This window comes from Bombina bombina, chromosome 1, assembly GCF_027579735.1.
Source record: "Bombina bombina isolate aBomBom1 chromosome 1, aBomBom1.pri, whole genome shotgun sequence".
NCBI classification, from domain to species: Eukaryota; Metazoa; Chordata; class Amphibia; order Anura; family Bombinatoridae; genus Bombina; species Bombina bombina.
In genome coordinates, this window is record NC_069499.1 from 1,577,598,309 (window position 1) to 1,577,612,436 (window position 14,128).

Genomic DNA, 14,128 nt, shown 5'->3' on the forward strand with positions numbered 1-14,128 from the left:
TTGATTCTTAGCATTGTGTGAGATATATATATATATTGTTTGATTCTTAGCAATGTGTGAGGTATATATATATATATATATATATATATATTGTTTGATTCTTAGCATTGTGTGAGGTATATATATATATATATATATATATATATATGTATATATATATTGTTTGATTCTTAGCATTGTGTGAGGTATATATATATATATATATATATATATATTGTTTGATTCTTAGCATTGTGTGAGGTATATATATATATATATATATATATATATATATATATATTGTTTGATTCTTAGCATTGTGTGAGGTATATATATATATATATATATATATATATAAATATATATATATATATTGTTTGATTCTTAGCATTGTGTGAGGTATATATATATATATATATATAAATATATATATATATATATATATATTGTTTGATTCTTAGCATTGTGTGAGATATATATATATATTGTTTGATTCTTAGCATTGTGTGAGGTATATATATATATATATATATTGTTCGATTCTTAGCATTGTGTGAGGTATATATATATATATTGTTTGATTCTTAGCATTGTGTTAGGTATATATATATATATTGTTTGATTCTTAGCATTGTGTGAGGTATATATATATATATTGTTTGATTCTTAGCATTGTGTTAGGTATATATATATATATTGTTTGATTCTTAGCATTGTGTTAGGTATATATATATATATTGTTTGATTCTTAGCATTGTGTTAGGTATATATATATATATTGTTTGATTCTTAGCATTGTGTGAGGTATATATATGTATATATATATTGTTTGATTCTTAGCATTGTGTGAGATATATATATATATTGTTTGATTCTTAGCATTGTGTTAGGTATATATATATATATTGTTTGATTCTTAGCATTGTGTTAGGTATATATATATATATATTGTTTGATTCTTAGCATTGTGTGAGGTGTATATATATATATATATATTATTTGATTCTTAGCATTGTGTTAGGTATATATATATATATATTGTTTGATTCTTAGCATTGTGTGAGGTATATATATATATATTGTTTGATTCTTAGCATTGTGTGAGATATATATATATATTGTTTGATTCTTAGCATTGTGTGAGGTATATATATATATATTGTTTGATTCTTAGCATTGTGTTAGGTATATATATATATATATTGTTTGATTCTTAGCATTGTGTGAGGTATATATATATATATATATTGTTTGATTCTTAGCATTGTGTGAGGTATATATATATATATTGTTTGATTCTTAGCATTGTGTGAGGTATATATATATATATATATATATATATATATATATTGTTTGATTCTTAGCATTATGTTAGGTATATATATATATATATTGTTTGATTCTTAGCATTGTGTGAGGTATATATATATATATATATATATATATATATATATATATATATATATATATATATATTGTTTGATTCTTAGCATTGTGTGAGGTATATATATGTATATATATATTGTTTGATTCTTAGCATTGTGTGAAGTATATATATGTATATATATATTGTTTGATTCTTAGCATTGTGTGAGGTATATATATATATATTGTTTGATTCTTAGCATTGTGTTAGGTATATATATATATATTGTTTGATTCTTAGCATTGTGTGAGGTATATATATATATATTGTTTGATTCTTAGCATTGTGTTAGGTATATATATATATATATTGTTTGATTCTTAGCATTGTGTTAGGTATATATATATATATTGTTTGATTCTTAGCATTGTGTTAGGTATATATATATATATTGTTTGATTCTTAGCATTGTGTGAGGTATATATATGTATATATATATTGTTTGATTCTTAGCATTGTGTGAGATATATATATATATTGTTTGATTCTTAGCATTGTGTTAGATATATATATATATTGTTTGATTCTTAGCATTGTGTTAGGTATATATATATATATTGTTTGATTCTTAGCATTGTGTGAGGTGTATATATATATATATATATATTATTTGATTCTTAGCATTGTGTTAGGTATATATATATATATATATTGTTTGATTCTTAGCATTGTGTGAGGTATATATATATATATTGTTTGATTCTTAGCATTGTGTGAGATATATATATATATTGTTTGATTCTTAGCATTGTGTGAGGTATATATATATATATTGTTTGATTCTTAGCATTGTGTTAGGTATATATATATATATATATTGTTTGATTCTTAGCATTGTGTGAGGTATATATATATATTGTTTGATTCTTAGCATTGTGTGAGGTATATATATATATATTGTTTGATTCTTAGCATTGTGTTAGGTATATATATATATATATATAAATTGTTTGATTCTTAGCATTGTGTGAGATATATATATATATATATTGTTTGATTCTTAGCATTGTGTGAGGTATATATATATATATATATTGTTTGATTCTTAGCATTGTGTGAGATATATATATATATATTGTTTGATTCTTAGCATTGTGTGAGGTATATATATATATATTGTTTGATTCTTAGCATTGTGTTAGGTATATATATATATATTGTTTGATTCTTAGCATTGTGTGAGGTATATATATATATATTGTTTAATTCTTAGCATTGTGTTAGGTATATATATATATATTGTTTGATTCTTAGCATTGTGTGAGGTATATATATATATTTTGTTTGATTCTTAGCATTGTGTGAGGTATATATATATATATATATATTGTTTGATTCTTAGCATTGTGTGAGGTATATATATATATATATATATATATATTGTTTGATTCTTAGCATTGTGTGAGGTATATATATGTATATATATATTGTTTGATTCTTAGCATTGTGTGAGGTATATATATATATATTGTTTGATTCTTAGCATTGTGTGAGGTATATATATATATATATTTTGTTTGATTCTTAGCATTGTGTGAGGTATATATATGTATATATATATATTGTTTGATTCTTAGCATTGTGTGAGGTATATATGTATATATTGTTTGATTATTAGCATTGTGTTAGGTATATATATATATATATATTGTTTGATTCCTAGCAATGTGTGAGGTATATATATGTATATATATATATATTGTTTGATTCTTAGCATTGTGTGAGGTATATATATATATATATATATATATATATATATATATATATATATATATATATATATATTGTTTGATTCTTAGCATTGTGTGAGGTATATATATATATATATATATATATTTATATATATATTGTTTGATTCTTAGCATTGTGTGAACCATCAGATACAGCTAATCTGTTTTTGAGCCCTGGTCAATCATTATCATCCTCAATCATCAAAACATTTAGTGAGTGAGCAGAGACAATATGTTTTACAGATCAGATACACACCACACAGCAGCTGCCAAACCACATAAATCTGCAAACCGCAGGGAATATCAGGACCAGCACTGGGTACCATGTGTTTCCAATGATGGGACCAGCCTCTCTCTGTTTTGTCAGAGTCTCTGGACAGACCACAATGTGCCAGAGGAGTCTGCGTCGCAGTCCCAGGCTTTCATCCCAACAAATTCTTCCGAAGTGAATCATCCCGTACCACATCTCAGGACTATATTCATCCTCAGACTGGCGCACGGTGATCTCTTGTTCCGTACATAACAAAAGGACGTAGAGGTGTAACTTCTGTATGGGATCTAAAGGGGGAGTGTCCTCTCCAGCGGCTGATAAAGAGACTCGATAACCAGCGTTTTACTTTTATGATTCTGATAGTGCAAACCTTTTGTAACAACTTTCTAATTTACTTCTAATATCAAATTGGTTTAATTCTATTGGTATCTTTTGTTTAAGGAGCAGCAATGCACTACTGGGAGCTAGCTGAATACATATGATGAGCCAATGACAAGAGGCATAAATGTACAACCACCTACAGTAGCTGACTTTTTTTTGGGCCTCTAAAGGTTACTCAGTAGCAAGCAATAGTAATACACATGCTGCACTGTTTAATGATTTTGAGGATATAGATAGATATAGACAGACCTGTGGCAACAAGCTGTGTTTTACAAAACTAGACAGTTCAAATAAGGAATCTTAAAGTGATAGAAAGGGCAAAATTACAATGTGCATTAGAGCATTTTCATTTTGAATATAATTTTTTTTTTATATTTACTTCCATTAGCAAAAATGTTTCTGGTAAAACGTATTGCTGGTTTTCATCAGCATATGCACATATGCTACATGTGACAGGAGGATCAGAATACAAACACCATTCCTGCTCAGAGGTTACAGTTTGTATTGTGTCAGTGAAGATGTAATTGCTATCATACAAGCTACTGCTGACTCTGAGAAGGTTTGATGTTTGCATGCTGGTGCACGGGGTCGTCCCAGCATATGTGAGTATTCCATCTAAAAACTGTAATATGCTAGAAGTGTTTTTCTCAATGGAAGTAAACTGCAAAAAATACTCCTATTTAAAACTGAAAAGCACTCTTGCATATTTCCTTTTTCACCTTTCTGTCCCTTTAACTCTTCGTGAGGACGTGCGTCATAGGGACTATAGGGTTTACCAGAATGGCAAAGTGATCCGTCACATGGGCACCTTTTTCCAGGGTGAAGGTAAAAAGATAAAATGCGCTAAACAAAATAATATCAGTGACACAAGAGCTGCGCATCATTTTATACAGGGTGACTCATGTGTCAGTGAAAATAAAAACGTCCAAGGTCCATGGCATAAAGGGGTTAAGGACCCTTGGTTTATTGGGTGGGGATCATTTTCTGCTCTTCTATTATAATTGTCTATTTCATTTCCCTTTCATTACCCCCCTCCTGTCCTGCTGGAACAAAGGTCATGTAGCTTAGGGACTGCGTTACACACTTATGACTGTACTGTTGACCCCATTATGAAATGGGGCTGCTACAGCATTGATTTGGGGAGCATAGCTCCCTCAGTACCCTCTAGAATCTCCCCCAGCACCCTCTAGAACCTCCTCCTGCACCCTCTAGAACCTCCTCCAGCACCCTCTAGAACCACCCCAGTACCTTCTAGAACATCCCTCAGCACCCCTAACATCCTCAAGAACCATCCTCTAGAACCACCCCCAGTACCCTCTAGAACCACCCCATCACCCTCTAGAACCCCCCCCCCTGCCACCCTCTAGAACATCCCTCAGCATCATCATCTAGAACTACTGCAGCACCCTCTAGAACCCCCCAGCACCGCCTAGACCCCCTGCCACCCTCTAGAACATCCCTCAGCACCCTCTAGAACCACCCAAGCACCCTCTAGAACATCCCTCAGCATCTTCTAGAACCACCCCAGCACCCTCTAGAACCACCCCAGCACTCTCTAAAATATCCCTCAGCACCCTCTAGAACCACCCTGGCACCCTCTAGCACCCCCTGTCACCCTCTAGAATCACCACTAGCACCCTCTAGAACCACCCCCAGCTAAGTAGGATTAAGGAGTTAATTAACAATTCCTGGGTAGGAACTGGTTAATCCCTGGTTTATGTGGCTGGAAAGAAACAGGACAATCATTGCTCTGTGTGTATGAAGAGGAAGATGTATATAACTGCTCTCTGCCGGGCAGGAATGGATCCTTTACTGCTGTATATGACTAACAGGAGGGGTTAATAATCACTCTCTACTTGTTTTGCATTAAACAGTTATTCATAGCTCAGTTTTCAGATATATACATTATATGATAGAGAATATATCAATGTAGAGCACTGGGAACTATACAATGAGGCCGAATTATCATATCATAGCAAGACCTCGCTGAATGCGGAAACGCTCCCCGTATTCAGCATTGCACCAGCAGCTGTGTTTGTGAGCTGCTGGTGCAACGCTGCCCCCTGCAGACTCACGGCCAATCAGGTGTCAATCAACCCAATCGTACTCGATCGGGTTGTATTGTGGCAATTCCTGTCTGCCTCATCAGAGCAGACGGACAGGCTTATGGAGCAGCGGTCTTTAGATTCACCAGAAACACGGGCCCTCAACTCCATACGGAGCTTGATAAATGGGCCTCATAGGGCTAGATTTATCAAGCCCTTGCTGCAGCAAGTTCTCACAAGAACTTGCTCGCCACGATTTATCAAGCAGTGGTCACCAGACTGCTGCTTCCCTAACATCTTCGCCACATCTATTCTGGCGAAATTCAATCTCCTCGGTCAAGTCCGACCGAGGAGATTGACAGCTCCTGCCCGCGTGTGATTGGCTGTGCGCGGGCAGGGGGCGGGATTGCACGCGAGCGCAACATTGCGCTTGTGTGCAATGTTAATTACCTGCGGGTAATTGCGCCCTGCCACAGGCGAGCTGAAGCATACAGGGGCGCGTATATGCGCCCCTGTATGCCTCAGGGTTGATAAATCTAGCCCATAGTGTGCAGAACTGCAAAAGCCCTTTATCTGCCACTAGAGGCTGTTTATTTCTAAGACTGACTGGGCACCATTGGGGAGAAAGGTTTAGCAGCCGGAGCAGAGGGTTTTCTATTCTTGGGGTGCAAGAAGCATAGGCTGGTGGGGGCAGGTAGGTCTCATCAGCTGAGAAATGGGGTTCTATCCTGTGTATACAGATGATTCTGATCTCTAAAGCAGTTGTCTGGTTTCATGAGGGAAGATGGGTGTGATCTAGAAGGTTAGATGGGTGTGATCTAGAAGGTTAGATGGGTGTGATCTAGAAGGTTAGATGGGTGTGATCTAGAAGGTTAGATGGGTGTGATCTAGAAGGTTAGATGGGTGTGATCTAGAAAGTTAGATGGGTGTGATCTAGAAGGTTAGATGGGTGTGATCTAGAAGGTTAGATGGGTGTGATCTAGAAGGTTAGATGGGTGTGATCTAGAAGGTTAGATGGGTACCAGGATAGTCTGATACGGGGATCTGGGTGAGAGCTGGTTTGATCTCAGGGATGTTTTCTGGGGAGATCAGACAGAGAGTGATCACTTTAGGTTAGTGAGAGATAATTGTATAATTGTTGTAAAATAAAGGTGTGAATTCATTAGATATATGACACTAATTTACTCTAATATCTGACAAGGTAAGAATAACCTATGATAGTATCATTTTGTGCATGCGTATAAAGTGAATGTGCAGGGACGGTTATAAGCTTAGGCAAAACCAGGTATGGGGGGATTTTGGAACAAAAGGCCATGATGCATTTGTGAGCATACATAGAGAAAGGCTCAGAGAAGAAATGCTTTACAGAAAGTGTAGTGGATACATGGAATTGTCTAACAGTATATTATTGAATGGGATGATCCCAATTTACTGCTGATGTTGTGTCTGTCTCTAGGAATTCACCAGGACCAAATGTGATGCTATGCCACAGCCAGCCATCCAGGAGCAAATAAACACTTCTGTTACTGGGCATCTATTCCTAGCAGTGCCAATTTCCCACCCTATACACAGAGGGGCACAACAGCAGTTTGAAACCAGGTAAAGTCAAGAAAATCCTGGGCTATAAACTGGGGGTCCTATGGATCCTATGGCTATTCTGGTCCACTTGAACCACTCCAAGGACAATGCCCTTTTAAAGTGATGTACAAATTACAATAGGACTCACAAAAAATGTCATTTGAAAATCATAAAAATTGAACAAATTAAATATTGAAATAAAAATATGCAATAACATTTTTTTTTACTTTTTAATTGCATTAAAAAGCCTAATAAAAATGTTCTGCAAAAGTAACAGGTTATGGAAAATTTAAAGGGATATGAAACCCAAAAATGTTCTTTAGTGATTGCTACAGAGGATACTATTTTAGTTAGGCATCTGGAGCACTAAATGGCAGGAAGTAGTGCTCTTGTAGATGGGTAACATTCTTGCATAGCTGCTGCCATATAGTGCTCCAAAAATGGGCCGGTTGCTAAGTATAGGTCCCTGCTTTTCAACAAAGGATTCCAAGAGAATGAAGAAACGTGATAATAAAAGTTAATTAGAAAGTTTACAATTGCAAACTCTATTTGAACCATGAAAGGAAGATGTTGGGTTTCGTATCCCTTTACAATTTGTATTGAAATTGTGCAACACGTGATTTAAGATGCGCAGCAGCAATTGTAATAAAATGACACTGCACGTACACAAAACGCTGTGAAATTCATATTTGTAATACTAAATTCAAAGCAAATTAGTTTTCTTATTGTAAAATGAATTTCCAGGCCACTGCTAGCGAGTTGAACAGGGGGTGTTCCATGGGTGTAGATGAAATTTCTTCTCCAGGTCCTGCAGAACTAAAAAGTGGTGAGATTGTGTCAAAATATACAAAATACTTATTACCCCGATAGAAAAACACATGCAAATGAAAATATAGGTGATTGTAAGATAGAGTAATCTGGTTTGTATTGGCTGCAGGCTGTTAAATCGCAACCCCTGTTCACAGCTAACTTCAGTGCGCTCTATTACTTTTTATGGGGGACATCTCGTAACTCGCAGGGTCAGCACGTTTTTTTATAGAATTTCCTGAGTGTGGAAAAGAAATCGGACCCAGCAAAGTTTTTAAAATCGAGCTCATATATAGAAATAAGGTTCTTCCAGGAACACTTTGACTATGGGGCACATTTAACAAGGTGCGGTCGGACATGATCCGATATTGCGGATCATGTCCACCGCACATCGATAAATGCCGACAACGTTTGCTGCGTTTCTCCGGCATTTATCATTGCACCAGCAGTTTTTGCAAACTGTTGGTGCAATGCCGCCCCCTGCAGATTCGTGGCCAATCGGTCCCTAGCAGGGGGGTGTCAATCAACCCGATCATATTGGTTCGGGTTGATTTCTTGCGAGTTCTGTCCGTCTCTTTAGAGCAGGCAGACAGGTTATGGAGCAGCGGCCTTTGTAAAAATTTAATCTGCTCAAAAAAATAGATAATTGTATTTTTACACTGGAATGTCCCTTTAAACTGATTGTCACATTTTAGACAACAAATCTAACAATTTATAGAAACATTTACAACAGAAACAAACATTTGCATCTAATGTTAATTTTTTTTTTCAGTTTCCGCTTTGTCAGTGGCGTCACTAGGGGGGGGCGGGGGGGGCGGGCCGCACCCGGGTGACACCCTCCAGGGGGTGACACCAAAAAAAAAAATTTTTTTTTTTTTTTTTTTTTTTTTTTTTTTTTACATTTTATTGAAATTCAAAGAAATACAATGTTGAGATGCATAGATTTTTTTTTTATTAGAGGGTCTGGCATTTGGGAACATTGGTGGGACTGGGGAAGTTGTAGACACACAATTGTTTGCCCCTTGAGCCAGTGCTGCAATTTCAACAAATAGTTTTCCCGGCTGCTTTTGCTTGTTTGTACTTTGCTTCTCCCCTGCCCAATTTCGCTATGAATGTTGTGGGCATGCCGTGGGTCTTGCAAAGTTGCGCTGCTAGCCTAAACCTGCCTGCCTATCTGTGCTCACTGCTCAGTGACATGTGGAGCAGTGGAGTCACTCACTGCTGTGCTGTCTCTCTAAACGGGAATTGGCAAATCATGAGGGGATGCCTGGCACCTGACCGCATGACTGTTTTACACTGTCTTTAAAGTGAAGGAGCCACGTATGATGCCCACCAGACCATTACGGTTACGGTACACTAAGTGCACACTGAACAGGTAGGAGGACGGGCGGGGGTCTGGGGGTGGGCAGAGTGCAGAGGTGATTGGCCATAAGAAGCGGTAGGCACGCGGCCCGGGGCTGTGCAATGACAGGCTTGGAACAGAGTCAGAGAGCAGAATTTTCATAGTTTGCGCCTAAACCTTTTCTTTAGTGATTTATTTTTAGAGTGCTCTGTTTATTTTTCATTTGATGCTCTGTTGAGCCAGGGAGCAGCTCTAGGCATGAGCTTTATAATTAATGCAGTGCAGTTTACATATTTTGTAAGTGTGTGTCTGAGTTTTTGTGTGTGTGTGTCTGAGTGCGTTTCCGAGTGTTTGTGTGTGCATCTGAGTATGTTTTTAAGTGTGTCTGAGTGTTTGTTTGTATGTGTGTGTGCCTGTGTTTTTGTGTGTGTCTGCTTTCCGGGGGGGGGGGTGACACCATAACTTACCGCACCGGGTGACACCAACCCTAGTGACGCCACTGCGCTTTGTAAAACTATAACCTTATATTTTATTTATGAAACACCAGCACAAACTTCCTCATATTTATTTTCTGTAAGAGAATAAAATCTTGCACAAACCAATTAGGACATAAAAAGATCTGCAGAGATCAGAGCACAGTTCATGTTGTATCCTTGAGACCTATAAAATCTCAGATTGTTACAAGAGTTCAGCAGGTAATTATAGTTTTGTTCTGTAGACATGAAGAGACCTGTCAGTCTGTTTGCAGATGCTCTGTACAACGTATCACTTATATGAGCAACGTACTAGATATTTAGCTCAGTCTAAAAAGTGTTGAATCTGTGCCCATAATAATCCCACACACGGTGAGACCTTAATCCAGTTCCACAAACTACGTGTTAGGTCTCCCTGTTAGGTAATAAAATCTGCAACAGATTATAACCTCCCGGAGTCAGTATTTTAGCAGGTAAACAACTGTTTGTTTCTCTATATTTATTGATGGTTTCTGACCTCTCCAGTGAGAGTTGCAAGTTTTGTAATTCCGCTAAGAGTGTGTGATGCACTGGCTCACGGCTTTATACTAAGGGGCATATCTATCAAGCTCCGTACGGAGCTTGATGCCCCTTATTTCCGGCGAGCCTTTAGACTCGCTGGAAACAGAAGTTTTGAAGAAGTTATGAGGCAGCGGTCTAAAGACCGCTGCTCCATAACTTGTCCGCCTGCAGGGGGCGGCATTGCACCAGCAGTTCACAAGAACTGCTGGTACAATGATAAATGCTGACAGCGTATGCTGTACGCTACTTCGTATCATGTCCGCTCGCACATTGATACATGCCCCAATATGTGTAAGTATGTAAGCTTCACTTTTGTTATTGACAATCCTGACCCCATCCTATATAATAAATGGCCAAGTATGTTTGTCAGATGCAGTCATGCGCAGTAGAGACTGCACGTGACAAACATACCTCACCGTTTGGATCCTGACACTCAGTAAGGCTGAAGCGGAGTGTCAGGGGGCGTGACCGACGGGAGCGTTGTGATGGGTGCGTGGCTGGGTGCGATGAGGGGCATGGCTGGGCGGGTGTCGCCGTGCTGGGGCGTGGCCGGACGGGGTGCCGCGATGGGGGCGTGGCCAGAGAGGCAAAGGGTTTGAAAGACAGAGCCAGAGAGGGAGCAAGAGAGGGGGGGGAGAGAGCCAAATAGAGGGGGGGGAGAGAGCCAAATAGAGGGGGAGAGAGAGCCAAATAGAGGGGGGGAGAACCAAATACAGGGGGGAGAGAGTCAAAGGGGGGGGGGGGAGCCTAAGAGGGGGAAGAGAGAGAGCAAAAGAGGAAAGAGAGCCAAAGAGGAGAGAGCAAAAGACGAAAGAGAGCCAAAGAGGAGAGAGAGCAAAAGAGGGGAGAGAGCCAAAGAGGGGGAAGAGAACAAAAGAGGGGGCAGAGAGAGCAAAAGAAAGGGGGGAGAGAGAGAGCAAAAGAGGGGAGAGAGAGAGAGAGCAAAAGAGGGGAGAGAGTGTGCAAAGGAGAGGGGGAGAGAGCGCAAAAGAGAGGGGGGAGAGAAAGCAAAAGAGAGGGGGGAGAGAGAGCAAAAGAGAGGGGGGAGAGAAAGCAAAAGAGAGGGGGGAGAGAAAGCAAAAGAGAGGGGGGAGAGAGAGCAAAAGAGAGGGGGAGAGAGCAAGGGGTGGGACCGCTGTACAGCAAAAAATGGCCCGTGTACATGGGCTTTAGTACTAGTTAAATATAAATTAAAGGAACATGAAACCCCAAAATTATCTCTCATGAATCAGATAGAGCATCTAATTTTAAACAACTTTCCAATTTACTTCTATTATCTAATTTGCTTATTTATCTTGGTATCCTTTGTTCAAAAGTATACAACTCAAAATCTGGGAGCTAGCTGCTGATTGGTTGCTGCTTACAAATATGCTCAGCTAGCTCCCAGTAATGCATTGCTGCTCCTTTAACAAAGGATACCAAGGGAACAACGCAATGTTTTTGAACAGGAATAAATTGGAAAGTTGTTTAAAAATGTGTGCTCTATACTGAACCCCCCCCAGTATTTTTATGATGCTGCTGCTGGCTTGTAAAAACAGCACTACATGCTACTTAATTTAAAGGGACAGTGAAGTTAAAATAAAATGTAAATCTATTGGATAGAGCATGAAGTTAAAACAACTTTCCAATTTACTTCTATTATCAAGTTACCTTTGTTAAACAGCAATTCTAGGTGAATTTGGGAGCATGCAGGTTTCTATAAAGACACATGCATGCTCCTAAGCTCCTATCAGCCTAACTTGCTTTACACTTAACCAAAGGATACCAAGAAAACAAATTTGACAATAGAAATAAATTGGAAAGGTAAAATTACATGCTGTATCTGAAGCATGAAAGTTTCATTTTAACTTCACTATCCCTTTAAGTTCCTAGCTGCCCCTCTGCGGCAAAACGACGCACCCCATAAGAAATAAGGGGTTAACAAATGAATAATGTTGTCAAAATGTGTCTGAACCAAGCAACCCCATGAAATAACCTTAGGCAAAATAAAAGAAACAAAATATCTGTTTGTGCTTTGTGCATATCTCTACTGAATACTATATTATAGGGACATTGCTGGTGTTCTGTCGAAATGTGCAACCTCGTTGAGATTTGATACCTGGATGTACGCAATACGCATGCGCACAATTACGTATTCGCACTCCACAAATGTTTGAAAAAAATTGTGGAATATGTTCATGTAATTAGAAACATGTGCAGATTGAGGAAGCAAATCTCAGTGAGAGAGGACTAAATTAAAAGTATTTTTATTAAAGTGGACATGTAGATGCGCGCCTGCGCAGTCTAACGTGCTTTAATGACATTTGTACGGGGTAGCAGAATGTTTTTCACTGCTCAGCCACAGACATCTAATCCAATAAAATTGTGTGTCTATACCACTACAACAGATTTTAATAGGCAAAAATGACCCGGTATAAATGTAACAACACTACGTTTACTGGCGCCGGCGCGCATCTACAAGGCCACTTTAATAAAAATGCTAATAATTTAGTCCTCCCTTGTAGGCTGATAGGAGCTTAGGACAGTGCTTGTGTTTTTTAGCAGTCTTTGGCAGCATTGTTTGCAGCTATGAATAACGTAACTGGTGCCAGATACGTGCACGCTCCTGAGCTCACCTAGGATTACTCTTTAAAAAAGAATACTAAGAAAACTAAGCAAAATTAATAATAGAAGTTAATTAAATGAAAGTTTTTTAAAACATTATGGTCTATCTAATAATTAAAGTTTAATTTTGCCCCTTGACATTAAATACATTTCCAGCTATATTCAATATCAATTTAAGCAGCTTCACAAAAACGTTTTATTATTATTACCGTATATCTGCTCACTGTTGTTTATTATGCATAATATTTGTATTATTTATAGGTTACAATGTGTCCCTTTAGCAGTGGTGTTGTGAGCTAGTGAATATAATTAGACAGCCAGAGGGCAAAATGTAACCTTAGTCTGTAACTGTCTTGTTTTAATATAAATAGATAAATAAAACAAAATAAAATGTAATAATATGAAATCTAGACTAGTAAATATGTACAAGCTAATGTTCTACCCTTCATAGAGTGTTATCAGCTCTCACCCAGGAGTTCCATACACAGTTATCCAGCAGCAGCAGTGCAATAGCACATTACAGCTCTCATCCAGGAGTTCCATACACAGTTATCCAGCAGCAGCAGTGCAATAGCACATTACAGCTCTCACCCAGGAGTTCCATACACAGTTATCCAGCAGCAGCAGTGCAATAGCACATTACAGCTCTCATCCAGGAGTTCCATACACAGTTATCCAGCAGTAGCAGTGCAATAGCACATTACAGTTCTCATCCAGGAGTTCCATACACAGTTATCCAGCAGCAGCAGTGCAATAGCACATTACAGCTCTCATCCAGGAGTTCCATACACAGTTATCCAGCAGCAGCAGTGCAATAGCACATTATAGCTCTTGTATACACCAGCAGCAGCAGCATTGCAATAGCACATTACAACTCTTGTATACACCAGCAGCAGCAGCATTGCAATAGCACATTACAACTCTTGTATAC